The 16,294-nt window shown below is 44.0% G+C and overlaps 1 pseudogene; it reads right to left on the bottom strand.

Annotated features, from left to right (window-relative positions):
• Positions 1-2,664: 2,664 nt before the first annotated feature.
• LOC105741466 lies at positions 2,665-3,385 on the bottom strand (annotated as a pseudogene).
• Between the last annotated feature and the right edge of the window lie 12,909 nt (positions 3,386-16,294).

Genomic DNA, 16,294 nt, shown 5'->3' with positions numbered 1-16,294 from the left:
CTTTTACTCCCTGGTAGAGCCCTCCTGTCCTAGCCTAAAGCCTGAGGAGTTAGGGGCTTGCTCCCGCGTACAGCTTTGGGCTCCAAATTCACGCCAGCCTTGGTGTGACCAAACCTCACGTACCCAGGTTTTTCCACTTCTCAGCCACTTCCTTCAGGATGGACAAGCACTCCTGCCGGAAGAGCAGCCCTGATCACACAACTGCCTTCCCCGAATTTCCTTTTCTGTCTTGTCACTTTCATCTGCTCTATTGTTCCTAGTATGTTGCACATTTTGGATTTTTTTTCCCAGCCTTCCAGTTGTTTGCTCCCCACTTTCCACTTTCTGGGGGGTATAAGTGGACTGGATATTTATGATTGTCATTAGTAAGAGCAGAAGTAGTTTTGCAACAGTTTAAAAATGTATCTATTTATAAGTTAATGACATTTGCCTGTAATTTTGATACCCACTTCTTAAATTTAAATTTGTGGCTTCCTATAGCTGCGCCGTCCCCACAGCGAAAGCATCAATTTCTCACAGAAATCTCACAGCAAGCCTCCCAACTAGGTTTTCAAGGCGACTGAGTAAATTAATAGCATCGCAGTTTCCCTCCGGAGATGTGGACTAGAAGTTGCTCGAAGGTCTGAATCTTGGAACAATACACTCGTTACTTTATTGTTGCTAGGACAGAGCACTGGATGCCCGCAGTGTGAAGGACAGAGAGGCTAACTGTGGCTCACAGATTTCCCAGGACTCTGATTGGCTGCCTCAGCACCAAAGCAGCCTGATAGGTGGACCCGGGAGAGGAGTGACCAACTAAGGACAGCCAGAAAGTGGAGCGCAAGGGGGGGAGGGGGCGGTCAGGCAGCGAGAGGAAGCCTCCAAGGCATGCCGGCAGTCATGCTTGTCCACCACCCGCGTCCCACTCGATAACAACATATTTAACCATGAATTCATTGGTGGGTGAAGTCACAGATGGTGTATTGCCCCCTGACCCAGTCATGCTCCAAGAGCCCCATATGAGGACGCCTGAGGCTCTTGGGGCTGGTCTAGATCTAAACCATAACAGACACATTTTAAAAATCCAGTGCCAAACTACATAAGTAAAATTTCCACCAGTGTAGGTGAAGCTTCTCGCAATCAACTTCTTGAGATTTTCTTCTTTTTGAAAATATATTTGGATGGACCCACCACTGGGTCATTATACTCATTAGCACCTCCAGGAAATGTTAAAAATTATGATACATACTAACCCCCAACGTGTGCATGTTCTTCTACACTTTCTCACTTTATGTAGCATTTTCTAACTATGCAGCTCATGTTTGTTCCTATTTTTGCAGAATCTCAATGAATGATTTTTTTCTATGTTTGGGAAATATGCTTTCATTCAATGCGAGAGTGGAATTGCTCAAGGCAAATGGCAGCGAAATCCCCAGCTCTTACGTTGTCCCACGGCAAGGCTGTGGCTAGCGCTGACTGCCTGTGCATAGCTACTTGGTCACCATTTCCGCTGTCTCTCTTTTGTGCTCTGTGCTTTCATTTTATTTTTTTACTCCCTTTAATGCTTAATGGAAATATGAGAATCTATAATGAGAATTGAATAATAATTAATAATAATAATAATGCCAATTCCCTGCTTCATTTCGAGTCAACTGAAATGCAGTGGTCCGCTCACCTAGGCATCACTGCGTGTGTAGCCAGTTGGAAGGGAGCCACTTTGCTGTGAGCCCCAAAACAGCAAGCCCTGGGATCAAGGAGGTTCTAACAGCCCAAGACTGACTGACATTTGTACTCTAAATGCAGACAAGAAGGTACCAGGGAGGCTTAGAAGAGGCCAAATTGGTACCAGGTCTCCTTTTCTCTGTATAATGCCAAGCAGGCCAACAGCCCCTCTCCCAGCTACCCTTTCCCCAGCCAAGCCCTTGGGTTGCCCACCAGCTGCAGGCCATCGGTGGCTGGAGAAGGGAAGGGAAAGGTCATTGTCTCGCTCAGTGCTAGGTTCATGCTGTGGCCCTCATCACAAAGGACAGATTGACAACAGGAAAAACATAGCAAACACCTAATAGAAGTTTTACCTGAAGGAAGAGTCTTCAGAAATAAAGCCTCACCAATCCATGGAAACTGCTGTATTGTTATGGACAATCATGGAGAAGTACACTTGGAAGACAGGAGGATTTGATCTAATAGGAGTAACTGGGGAGAGGGGGACTAGACAAGTATAGATATTTTTTCAGATTCTGTTCTCTCTGTCTGTGTCTGTCTGTCTGTCTGTCTGTCTGTCTGCCTCTGCCTCTGCCTCTGCCTCTGCCTCTGCCTCTGCCTCTGCCTCTGCCTTTATTCCTTTCCTCTGGAATGAGAATCCAGTGACTTACTTCAGAGAAAAGCCAGAATTCGTTTATGCTCTGCATCAGGGAGAACGGTAGAAAGGGCAGAAAGAACTTCCTGCCTCTGTTTCTGCAAATGTCAAGATATCACGTTTTGCAGTCACACATCCTGCACTATGTCACCAGTGTGTAGTAGCACAAACACTAGTCAGGACAGAAGGGGCAGGACCTCTTCCTCCAGCGCAAGTGTTGATCTCCGCGGTGGCATGATGGGAAACAACGGAACTCTTCCTTGAAGCTGGGCGCTGCTGGGAGGTGCCTACCACGCCGGTTCGCTCACACTTCCTTCCAGTCTCTGGAACTAGTTCACCTGGCGGATTAGCTGGTGGAGGCGCTCACCCCGATAGCCAGGCGAGCTCATCTCCTTGAGAAAGCCTACCCTGCTCTTGGTAGCGCGCTGGGCCACAGGCAGGTGGAAAGGGCGTAAGAAGCAGGCATCTCCTGGAAACGTGCTCCTGGGAAGGCGACTTCGTGGATGAGGCCTTCCAGGCAAATGACCTCAAACTTGCCCAGGTGCACCTCGACCACAGTGTTGTCCGTCGGCAGGAAGGTCTTATTCTTGGCCTTGCCCTGTCCACGTTTCAACAGGAGTTCCTGGACAGACTTCAGATTTGGAAATCCCCAGGTCACACGAGGCTCCACGATCCGCAGCACTTTGCGAGTTTAGGGGGTGACTTTAACAAAGACACCACCGAACAGCTTCTTCAGGCGACGTCTTGCAGTGGTCTTCTCTACTAGTGAACGCACCCCATTAATACTTCGAAGGCGGACAACAAAGGCCCAGGAATGTTCGCAGGTGCTTCCAAAGCACGAGGTTTGTTTCGCGCGCACCCCGCCATGCCGCCGCCACCAGGAATCGTGAAGGAAAGATTCCAGTCGCTTAAATCTCTTTTACCTTCCTCTTTCTTTGCCAAGAGTGCCTGCTTTGCCTGGGTGGCTTTGAGGGCCTGATAAGCCTTCCTCTTCTCCAGGAGATTTTCGGGAACCAAGGGAGTGTTTTTTCTTTGCTCCTCTTCCTCCATCGTTCCAGCATCATAAATACCTTCTAACCATGAGCTCTATTAACTCAGCTCTGAGACGTCTTGCATGTTTCAGTACCTCCATTTACATCCGTAAAATAATACAAACATCATCTCTTTTCCCTGTTCCACTACTGTGGCTGTTTGGTTTTCACATTTTGGATGTGATGCTTGCAAGTTATCAGCTTCTTTCTCCCAATAAGAACAACACACTGGCCCTCCCAGAGATTCTTGTAGCAGCAGAAAACTCTGCACCTTTTGTCTAAAGGAAACTTTTCCTCCAGCTAAGGGATGCTTGGCTGTTCTTGCTCTCAATCCTTCGCTCTTCGAAGGCTTAACCTCATCTAGATCCCGAGCTGCAAGTCATACTCGCAGTGGCCTCTGTAATTTAGGAATTTAAGCTTCCTCTAGTAAACCTCGATTTTTGTGAGCTGATCCTGTCCTTTTCCATCAGCGACAACTTCTGGCTAAGGGTAGTACTTCATTCTGATAAACCTTAATTGCTGCATAAATCCAGTTCATTCTCTCTGTGGATTGCTGTTTACTGCTCTTTTAAAAATCTTTTCACTGGACTATGTACACACAGCCTGTAAACAAGGGCAGCTGCTGAATTTGTTCAGACTATCACTGTTTGGGCTGTGCCCTCTAGCTTTTGTTCCCAAATCAATTAGAGAGAATAAAAGTGACTTCTCTACAGCTGATGGGGCTGGAGTCTGTGCGGGAGGCGCCTTGCAGACACGGACCCCTAAGCTCAGAGTGGCCCAGCTAACTCGGCCTCATGACTGTGTTTCCCACCTCTGGTAAAGATCAATTATTAATAGCCAATTGTTTCTAAAGAATGATAGATAAATTCCTTATGACGCACATTATGCATTCTTTTTCTCCTCTGTGGAGTAGCTTTAGTCAGACGTTGGGGATGAGGAACTCCAGGCAGTTCCGGCTGCTTTGCAACATCCAACCTAGGAGCAGTCACACCCAGGCCTGCTTAAGGGAACGGTGCATTTGTCTGCTCAAGGTCACTAAGGACAACCGGCTCTCTTGAAGGGAACTGAAAATTGTAATTTGAACAGCAACCCTTGTGGGAATCGTCTGTTTAATGAAAATCAAAGACATACTGAAATAAAACTCTACAGTAACAGTTTTCCTTCACTTATCTTTAAGTGAGATTCTTAATTTAAAAAAATGGAATCAGTATTCAGAGGAAATTTTTCTCCTCCAAGTCCAATAAACTCCCTAACCATCTCTGCACTCAGTTATAGCCTAGAGCTTTAGTACAGGAGCCTGGGATTCCAACAATGTTTTCTTAAGTTACTGTGGCTAGTTCTTAACATGTGTATGAAAATGGCATTTTAAGTGGGTCACAGCTTAGTTATAGAGATGAAGCTCTGACTTTTTACCCTTTCCTCTTCTATTTCTTGGATGAAATCCTGCCAAAGAGACTCAATGGACTGTAACTGTAAAACTCTGACCTCCTACACAAGAGGCAGAAAAAAAAGGAGAGAGAAAGAAAGAAAACAGAATAAAATTATTTGAAAAGAAACAGCAGCTATTTTAGTATTTTTACTTGGTGGCTGAGTCATTCCAAAATCAGAAAGTTCTTAGTGGAGAACCAGTACATGAGGGTTCGCTCTCACCTAGCCATGGAGGAGGCAGCCTAATGCTCAGAAAACGGGCGATGCCCACCTCTGGTAGAGATCAGTTACTTACAGTGCTGTTTTGTTTTTCCTCATCATTGTGTTATCCAGCTTACTGTCTTCCCTCTTTTAATATTTCTGATTTCTATGTCATCACCTAGCATTAAAGGACAACAAAGAAAATTGAAGGGTTTGTCATTGGCTTCTCATTGTCATGAATTTGGCAAAGCCCCACTCATGGCTGCACATGGTGGAAGGAACACAATTTTCATCTGCAAAAAGTTTGAGTTGTTTGAGTGAGATTGAGAGTCTCTTGAGAAGCGCATGACCACTGAAAAGGCAGGTAACAGCAACTAAAACTCTGAATCAAAATTCACAGTGGCATTATCCCGGAGAAATGTTTAATGTTTGACTAGATATTTATATTCGGAGTGACAAACAGGTCTTACCTCTTCTCTCTCCAGGAAGTTGAGCATAGCTGTCTATGTGCTGTTTTAGAAAGGATGTCTGAGTGACCAGGCCAGGTGGGAAATAGTAGCATACCGTTCAGGGAGACAGCTCAGCAGTGTAAGCGCCTGCCTGGCAAGTGCAAGGACCCGGGTTTGATCCCCAGTACTATGTGCAGTGCCAGTCCTGTGCTGAGCCAGCCACTGAAACCGGGCTTGGTGGAGCATGTCTGCAATCCCAGAGTGGGGGAGGCTGAGACAGGAGGATCACTATAAGTCTGAGCATCATGGGGAGACCCTGTACCGATAAATAGATAAATAAATAGGTAGCATATTTGGTTAGCACAGTGCCTAATCCTGACAGTCCCTTGATTGGCTCAACAGACCTTTAGGAGACAGTAAGGCATATTTTTGGGAGTGTCTGGTCAGGTCCTACAGGTGTGACTTTGGATACTACATCTTCTCCCTGGCCCCTTGCTCTCTTGTTCTTGCCGTACTTTCTCTGATAGTGGCTGCCATGAAGTGGGTTGCTTTTGCCTGTTATGAGCTTCTGCCTTGACACTTCTGACTTGCAGCCAGCCTCGTGGTCTGGCTCCTCTGAAGGTGTGAGCTCAGGTAAAGCCTCTTTCCCTGCACTTATGGATGTCAGATATCTTGCCCCATCACCAGAAGGCTGACTCCAATCATTAGTGGTGTTGAGACTGGTATCAAAAAGGGAGAGAAAGTAACTGCTAGATTGCCTGTAATTGTAAAATTCTGACCTCCTACACAGGAGACACAAAGAAAGGAAGGAAGGAAGGAAGGAAGGAAGGAAGGAAGGAAGGAAACAGAATAAGATCATGTGAAAAGAAACATCAACTATTTTAGTATTTTTACTGCTTTCATTTAATTGGTTGCCATTCAAACAACTTCATAATTCATAGCTTTAGCCCCTTCAGTGGGAAGAAAGTGAACTGCTTAAGGGTCCTAAGTCTCCCTGAAGTTCATTTAACCATGTAAGTCAGCAAAGAGAAGTTCTGGAGCATTGAGAATGAACCTTCAAGGCAGACCTGAGTTGAAAGGCTATTGGCTGTAAGCCCAGGAGTAGTGGTTGAGGCATTGTGTCGACTTCAGAAGTTTAGAAATTTAATTAAATGACCCCAGCCCAGAGTAGCTGGTTTATGATGTAAGTAGGAGAGAGAAGCTTGCTAGAAGCTGCAGCTGCTGCTCTTTGCGCTTTTCTGCAGCCATGAGCTGCTGCCCTCTGCCATGTGCCACTCTGCCTGGGAGCCAGCCGAGTATAGACTGAACCCCCCACAAACTGGGAGCTAAATAAACCTTTCCTTCCTTCATTTTGGGCGTCAGGCATTTGTCCCAGCGATGAGTGAAAAGTAACCAAGACACTAAGGAAGCAGCTCATTTGGAGGCTCTGAGAGAAGAGCTCAGTAGAGAAGACGCAGTAAGGGGGACAGAGGACACAGACAAAAATAGAGTGTGGGAAATGGAGTATGTGAGGAATTGTACCCTGAGGTTGATGCTAATAAAAGTGAAAAAGGGGAGAAAAAAATTACAGACAAATATCTATGTTAAAGCTGTTCTTTCTATGAGAACAGAAGCACAAAATAAATGAAAATAAATGAAAGAGGGCTGATGTGTTGAGAATCATAGCACAGTGCTGGAAAGGGGGTCACATCATGTAAGGGGCAAAGGATGTTTCTCACCAGATGTAAGGATTATCTAAAACTTGAGGGTCATTTGTTAACATTTTGATGATTTGCATATATCACATCTGTTCTGTTTGTGCTTTGGTAGATGACAAAATGCTGAGAGTCTCAAATGTTTTTTACAATTCCATTTTCTTTTGTATTTATCTTTTATATTAATTTTATTGAGAAAGATATAGCATTGAGACAGTTTCAAAAACAGGTTAGTAGGACAGCTACAATAATGGAAGCTGAGTCCCAAGGGCGAAGTTCTATGACCACCCAAGAGGCTGAAGAGCCCACAAAACCTGAAAGATTTTGATGTCTTGGCATTGAAAGTCACGTGGTGTCACTTTTACTGTAGACACAGCCCCTTCACACTCAAGAAAAAGAATATAAATTCCATCCTTCAAGGCAGGAATGGCATTGTCACATTATAAGAAGAGCATGAGGGTTGGGACACATAGCAGCTCAATCTTTGGAAAACATGACCTGCCGTAGCATGAACTATATGCCACTATTGGGAAGATGGAGAAAATCAATCACTTGAATAATTTTCTGTTAGTTTTTAGTTCAGATAGATGAGAGTGGCTAAGCAACACGACTAAAAACTGGCTAAGTGCCCAGCACAGAGTAGGCACTTACTAGACAATTACCAAGTCAGCAATTTCAAGCACACAGTAGGCACTTACTAGACAATTACCAAGTCAGCAATTCCCAGTACACAGTAGGCACTTACTAGACAATTACCAAGTCAGCAATTTCAAGCACACAGTAGGCACTTACTAGACAATTACCAAGTCAGCAAGCCCTATCATTTCTATGATGTTATCAGGAGCTTAGTTAATTTAAATTTTAGTTGTTTTATACTTACATTAATTTATTTAAAAATTCTCTTCAAAAGTGCTTTTATGTTGAGAAATAATTCATTAATTATAGAATCTGACCTAATGGGATATGAATCAGCAATAGGGAGATTGGCTTATGCTTCATAACTCATGATAAATCCAGTATTTATTAATGTGTTATGGCATAAGGTATTACTTGGGAAATTGTATGGGAGGAACCGGTGCATAGTTATCAAAAAAACTTTTTTCCCAAGTTTCTATAGCTTATTAGGATGATATAATTAGATCTATATGGTATTTATAATGAGAACAATCTAGATTTAAAATCTAGGATTTTGTAGTGATGATGTTGAAAATAATCACAATAATGATACTAATAATTGACAGCTATAAGCAGTTAACATTAATAATCATGTTTACTCTGGACCAGATATTTTGCTAAGAACTTGGTATGCATGCTCTTATTTTTCTCAGGCAATCCTTAGTTAGAAACTGTGATCCCCCTATTTCCCAGGAGGTGTTGGGATGCAAATATATTTGGCTTAATGCCAGCTCTTACCCACAGAGGAAGCTCCTGGTGTTTCCCGAGTGGCTGTATCAAAGCAGTAGGCATATCATTCTTCCTTGAGGGGGTGTAAATGAGACCGTGTATATAAAACATTGGATCAGAATAGAGTAGGTATTCAACAAACGATAACTGCTTTCTTTTTAAGGATAAAGGTCTCATTCAAAGCCTGGGGACGCTTAGGGACTAACTATTGTCCCATTCAACTGTCTGCAACTTACATAGCTATAGCTAAGGCTGGCCAGAAAGGGCCTCAGAAGCTCTTTTCTGTCCCTTGTTGTAAAGCTGAAGGAAACCTGAGTATTGTAAAGTCCAATGACTCACCCAGAGCTACAGAGCTAACAAATGCCAAGGCGGAGACGAACTCTAAGCCCAGGGCTCTGCCAGAACATGATACTGCCTTTTAATGTCTTTGGATTTTAAGAGTATGAAAAAGCTGATGATTAGATAAACAGTATTTGCCAAGACTTCATGTGTTATATTGGTAATCTTATAAATGAATTTGGATTTTAATAAATAGGTACAGCCAGTCCCTACTGGCCTGTGCTTTCACACACCTAAAGCTGAAGATTTAGGCTGTGCTCAGTGATTGCTAAGTGGCGGGCACCCAATTCCCCGCTAGGATTAATTATGACACCCAATAGCATTCATGGTGTGAACGCCTGCTTAGACTAATTACTCTCATAAATCTCTTTAGAGAAGTGTAAAATTCTCATTATTTAAGTGATAAAACAACTAATCTTTCCTTCTTGTTCCTCTGAGATAATCAGATTGCCACGACTGCTACACTTGAGCGATGTTTTACAGTAATTAATAATGCAAGCCGCTGCCTGGAAATGGAAGGAAAGCAGACATTTTGCAGACAGAAAGAAGGACGCAGAAGGCCCAGCTTTAAACTTCTAGGGCAATTCTTTTCCACTTTCTCCTGGTTTGTAAAGTATATCCAGAAGTTGATGCTTGGACATGTTGGTAAATATGCTGTTGTCTAAAGCTATGCAAGAAGTTCATTTTATTTATTATTGTCTTTCCCCAAGGCAAAGTCCCTGACCTTTGCAATTCCGAGGCTGCAAAGGGTGGAGACCTGTCACTTCCTCTGATGCCCTCAGGCCATCCTTTCTATTCTCTTGTTCTTTCTTGGCAATGGAGATCCTCTCAGCTCTCTCTCTTCACAGTCCACAGTTTTATGGGAGCTTCCTTTCTGGTTAAACTTGCAACATTTTAAATCATCCTACTGGGCTCTTTGCTCTTGATTCTCAACATAAATCTGACTAAAAGCCCCCGACAATAGCCATGACACTGCCTCAATATTTGGCTGCCTTGACATTTCTTTTGCCAGATTAGTTGGTCTGTCATGCTTAATCTCAGTCTCAGGCAAAGTCTCTGGACATAAGCAAAATATAGACCAACTTTCAGCCATGCTATAACACAAATCATCCAGAGTCCAACAACCAGTGCAGTCCTTCTTCCCAGCATAAACCCCCCAAGCCTGGTCTTTACAGGCAGGATTTATATCAGCCTTCTGATCTTTTGAACTCTGACCAGAATGTCCCATACAGAATAGCCCAAGCTGTTCCAGCGCTTCTCTTGTAGATGACATCTCCAATCTCTTCCTGTAAGCCATTCCCAAAAGCTTGTAATCTACATGATCAGGTTGAGCCATGGCAATGACCCTACTTCTGTGGTATCAAATTCTATCTCAGTTAGTCTTCTCTCATTGCTGGGACAAATACCAGACATCCAAAATGAGGAAGGAAAGGTTTATTTAGCTCACAATTACTAGAGTTTTCAGTCCATACTCAGCTGGCTCGAAGGCAGAGCAGCACATGGGACAGAGCAAACTTTCATGGTGGCAGCAAAAGGCAAGAGCAAAAGAAGTGGGAGTAGCTCTGGTGGCTATCTAGCCCCTCTCCCCTCCTTACATTGTAATGCAAATTACCTGCCCTAGGGCAGGTCAGCATCCACAACCACTATATAATCAATCTCAAACTCCAGAAGCTGACCCATGACTGCATGAGGCTTTGGGGGGACACATAGACATAAACCAAAACCATATGGCTCCAAGACATGAGCCACAGATACTGGTTACATCCCATGGCTTTATGCTTTTGTGTGGGGTGGCCATTGTACTGCTACATCTATCGGGGCTCAGTCTGGAGTTAGAAGTTGTATTTATTATTAGAGTAGACAAATTTCAATATAAAGAATGCTTTTCTGGGAGTGGTGTGGCATGCCTGTAATCTCAGCTGCTCAGGGGGCAGAGGCAAGAGGATTACAAGTTTAAGGTCAGCCCAAGAAGCTTAGCAAGATCCCTCTTAAAAAAGAGTGTGTGTAGGTGTGGTGGCATTAGGGACGTGGATCAGTGGTGGCCCAGCAGAGAGGAGGCTCTGCACGTGAATCCTAGTAACCCCAAAATGTGTAAAATTATAAATGAGTATGTAAAAAAAAAAAAAAGCAAAAAAGAAAACAGAAAGAAGTTGTCATCCAAGGCGCTGATGGAACAAAGGTAAAAGACAGGCATTATTAAAATTTAGCATGGAAGAATGTCACTGGCATCCCTGGTTTGTGAGGGACACTGGCCGCTGGTGCTGTTATCTCTGAAAAGAGGGCTTGTAACAAAATTGAGTCCATTCCCAACAGGAAAACCAAATCAATTCAGTTGCTTCTAGGATCTGCTGAGGCAGGGAAGAAGAATATTCCAGGGGTGTCTTCAGAGTAACAGGAGGGCCACTGAAATCCGCCAGGACCAAGCAGCATGTCCCCACACTTCCGTGGCCTTCTTGTCTCCTCTCCAGTTCTTCCTGGCAGAGCCTAAGGTGATGACCAACTGACAAAGCAAGTGTTTTTCTGAGTCCCAGTTACAGCATCACAAAGCAGAGAATTATAAAATGAATTTAAAACCAAAAGTTGATGATGTAATGCTAGGGAAGATAGAAAGGCAGCAGAAAGCCCTGGGCCTACTCTCCTGCAAGCTCTAATTGCAGAGATAGGCAGAATCCCCAGAGATGGTCCTTGTCTGTCCTTGTCCTTGTAGTTCTACAGTGATAGTTGCCCCTTTTCTGTTGGAAGGCGGCCCTGGGGGTGGGGTAGTTGAGACTTTGTTGTTCTCTTTAGCTCAGAGAATGACCCAGAATGACCCCTAGGAGGAGACCACAGATGGGGTAGAGTAGTGGCCCTGTGTTTTTTAAAAATAAAAATTTTGGGAGGTATGCTTAAAGTTTTGTTGTGGGCAGCTAAATTAGATGGAAATATTATAGGCAGTCAGACAGGGCAAGGCCCTCGGAAGGAGTCAGTGTAGAAGACAAAGATACCTTGCAACTGTGGGAGAGACAGACACACCCTCTGCTGGCCGGACCTCAAGACCAAAGATCAAACAAATGCGTACCTGCCTCAAGGTATGCACCCCTGGCTGATAATCACCTTAAGGAAGCCAGGAAGAGTCACTAACACAACCCCCTGCAGGATAAGCCTCTGTTCTACATTCATGCCCACTTGCTAGGTGACTCACTTCCCCACTTGGTACCAGATTTAATCAATTTTACCTGAGCAATTGTGCTTGTAACTTTATTTTTGTCCCACCTTATGAGTTTCAAGTTTTCTACCTTAGACACGCATCACCTCATAGTTTTACTCTATAAAAATCCCTGCAAAAGACAGATTCCTGGGCAACCCACTCAGGTCCCCCTTCTGTCTCTCTCTTGGGCAGGAGCTTTCTTTCCCCCAATAAATAAATTCTGCTCTTAACCTCCGTTGATTCCAAAATTCATTCTTCAGTTTTAGAGAACACATACTCATCTCAGGTATCTTTCAGGTTGGGAGTATTTTCCCCCCTTTATCAGTATCAAAATATTAAAGAATTCCAACAGTGCAACAGTAGCATCAATAGTCACCAAAACCTAATAGTCAAACAGTGTTTAAAACTGCAGAAGCAAAAAAAAAAAAAAGCAAACTTATACGGCATAACTGATGGTCCTTCAGTCCTGTGTAACTACTTGCGGAAAGTTATTTGCCACTCGAACACAGTCCTTTATATTTCCTTGTATTCCTCATACAACTGCCCACGTTTCCAGGCACCAGCTTGCTTGGCCCCCTCATGTCCTAGCCACATTACACCTCTCACGTCCTCCTCTCCTTAGGTTGTGCTTTGCTCCGTCAGCACCACGTGAAACACTCTGTATGATGCTCCAGCCTAAAGCAACTCCACAATAGCTAGTTTCCTCAACTGTAGCAGAACTGTGTTTTTACAGAGCAAAAACTTACATTGTACTCTTGCATGTTTCCACAATGGGAATACAGGTGGGCAAGTCGTTTGTCCAGGAATCGTAGCTGACCCTTTCAATGCCATATGCGGCAGTGTCTCACTTACATTTCTTTTATTGCTGGGACAAATACCCAACATCCAGAATTAAGGAAGGAAAGGTTTATTTAGTTCATAGTTAGTGGAGGTTCCAGTTCGTACTTGGGTGTCCCCAAGGCAGAGCAACACAGGGCAGAGCGCAGCCCTTCATGGCAGCAGCAAAGAGCAGAGAGCAAAGGGAGGGGCAGCAGTCCAGGCAGCTAGCCAGCTCTGTCCCCTCCCCACACTGCACTGCAGATTACCTGCTCTAGGGCGGGTGCAGGATGCACACCCACAATAATCAGTCACAAACTCCAGAGGCCGCCCCACGAGTGCATGAGGCTTTGGATGGATACCTGTACATAGCCATAATAGGTAGGTTAACAATATTTAGATGGAAGGATTTCTAAAGTTCTTAACACAAAGAAACGATACATATTGAAGGATGTGAAAATGCTGGTTACCCTGCTTTGTCCATTATGTGCTGCACACTTACGTTACATTATCATACTCTACCTCATAAATTATTGAAAAATATGTTGAGATGGTGAGTCATGGCTTAGAAAATGTTAATAGTAGCTGCAGTGTGGCAGGGAAAGATAGAAAAATGGGAATATGTAATCATTTTTCCAATTCGGTTCCTTGGGGCCAGTGAGTTATTAAAACTTATTTCTATTAATGAACAACTTTGTGAAAGTGACAATAATCAACCTTAATTCCATGAGCTTTATATTTCATCTATTTATGTCTTGTGGTACCAGGAATGGAACTTGGGGCCTTGTGCCTGCCAGGCAAGTACTCATGCCACTGAGCTATCTCCTTGGCCCCTTTTAAAATTTTATTATTTTTGAAATTTAGTTTTGAAATATTGCTGTGAATGTGAAAGAAATGGCACAATGATGCTGGCAGATAAATCAGACAGAAATATTACGAGCAGTCAGACAGGGCTGGGCCTTCAGCAGGACCCCGCGTGGAGGACAAGACACCTTGCAACTGTGGGAGAGACAGATGAGCCTCTGGTGGCCAGACCTCAAGGCCAAAGATCCAACAATGTCTGTCTCCTTAAAGATAAACATTGGGGATTGACCGTCACCTTGAGGAAGCCAGGAAGAATGACTAATACAACCCCTACGGGATAAGCCCCTGTTCTGTATTCGTGCCCACTTGCTATGTGAGTTGCCTCCCCATAGGGTCCTGGATTTAATCAATTTTACCTGAGCCATTGTGCTGTGACCTGATTGGTTGACCAGGGTCTTGTCGCATCTCATGTGTGAGTTCCCATGTTTTGCGTCTTAGACCGGCCTCACATCATGGTTTTGCTCTATAAAAATCCCTAGAAAAAGGCAGGCTCCTGGGCAACTGCATAGGTCCCCCTTCTAGACTTTTCTTGGACAGAAGCTTTCTTTCTCCCAATAAATAAATTCTGCTCTTAACCTCTGTTTGTTCCTATAGATCATTCTCTAGTTTTAGAGCACATGAATTCATCCCAGGTATCTTTCAGGTTGGAAGTTTAATTCACTTTATCAATCATATAATCCTATTTAGAAATAGGGTAATTACACTGAAAAGTAATCTTGTTTTCTTTGAAAAACTTTGGGGGCCAGATCAATCTGATAGCTCAAAGTAGAAGATATAGGTGGATTCTGTGTCCATCGTCTGTCATTGTTTTAGGTCATCAGGCATCGTGGGAAACACTACCTACAGCCCCGCCCTGCCTACTGTACCAGTCACAGGCAGGTATTTACACTTAAGTAAAGCGAAAGTGTAGTACTAGAGTTGCATAGCTGTGACTTATGTGATCAGTGGCCGTGTCTGAGCACCGTTACTACAGTATTCCAGCACCGCAGAACATTCTGGTGGACAGCGTTGGTAGACCGCAGCAGCTACAGTCAGTACCATTCACTGGGCTAGTGCTGGGTTTAGTTATTTGTGGAAAGTTAACTGCAGCACGTGAACATTAAAGAAGATAGAATAAAGAGATAATGATTACCAATTTTCTTTCCATATTGCCACATTTCAAATAGATAAATTCTCATTCTCCATTAGTAATTATGGATTGGTGGGATGAGATAAGGATTATCATTAAATATCCCACAGTGGGGTGAAATTACAGCACTTGTGGCAGATTTTTTGCATCACTGAAAGTTTTCTTTTTCTGGTACCAGGGATTGAACTCAGGACCTTGAGTTTGCCAGGCTGGTGCTCATGCTGCTGAGCAATATCCCTGGTCCCCTGAAAGTTCCAAAAGGTTCACCATTACTGCCCTAGGATATTTAGAACCTGGAGGATGACAGTTCCTAAGAAAGCTACCCCAAATCGTCTTATCTGAAGAGCATACTGCACTGCTTCAACAGAGATGCCAAGAGGAAGGCACGAAGCTTTCCCAGGGCTCAGGACACCTTCAGGTGTAGCATCCACTCGGCAGCCTTCTTCCTGGGGGGTTGAACACTTCTCAGGGATATTTTTGTTTCAAATAAAGGCCTCTGTTGTATCTTGAGGCAACACAGGAAGTAGCTAACCTGCCTGCTACAGCAGGAATTGATGGACCAATCAGCAGCGAAAGAGGAAATGACAATGATTTGCTGAGCATCACAAGGACCCAAAAGGACAAAGCAGCTTAGTTCTAGTCAGTTGGGAACCTGAGGCTCACACAGCTTAAATAACTTGTTCAGGGTCTTACAAGGAAGAATTAAATGTAAGATTTGAAAAGAAAAGAAGGAAGAGGAAGGGGAGATCGGTGAGAATTTCCCTCTCCAAAGTATACTGTCTCCAGCTGGGGAGTGGGGCGGGGCCTGTGAAAGCTTTCTGAGGAATCCAGACCTTCCGTCTGTTACCAGTTATGGTATTCCGAGGCAGCTTATGCCAGCGGAGACAGCGCCTCCCGAAAGCTGACGAGTTCATGTGGCTTCCCACTCCCTATCAAGGCTAGCATCGGAGTCATGCGGGGCGCCAGCAGAAGAGGCTGTATTGCTGTTGTTTGGCAGGTTAACGGATGACGTGTATACAAAAAGAACTTGAAAAAATGTTATTTCATGTTCCATCTGCCTTTTCTGACCCACCTTTTATTGGCTAGGTTACAAGTCAGCTTTCCAAGGCCGAGACTCAGACGTCTTTCTACCCTTTCCTTGAGACGCAGATCGCATCTAGAGAGAGTTAATGAGGGCGCCCGAGGTCGCAGAGACACAGCAAACTGAGACCAACACGCTGGCCTCCTTTACGAGGCGTCCAGGGTCTGCGAATGTTTGCAGAGAGCAGAGTCCACAGGGACATCACAGGAATGGGGGGAAGACTCTCTTTTGAAACTAATTTTTGAATTTTCTGTGGAAAGGATAACTTGACAGGTCTAACAGCATCATCAGCTCTTTTGTGTAAGGATATGTTTTTGTAGTTCACATTCTAGCTTT

Source organism: Octodon degus, unplaced genomic scaffold, assembly GCF_000260255.1.
Source record: "Octodon degus isolate 3935 unplaced genomic scaffold, OctDeg1.0 scaffold00012, whole genome shotgun sequence".
Lineage (NCBI taxonomy): Eukaryota > Metazoa > Chordata > Mammalia > Rodentia > Octodontidae > Octodon > Octodon degus.
The sequence above is the reverse complement of the archived record's forward strand: the minus strand, read 5'-3'. Positions and strand labels throughout refer to the sequence as shown.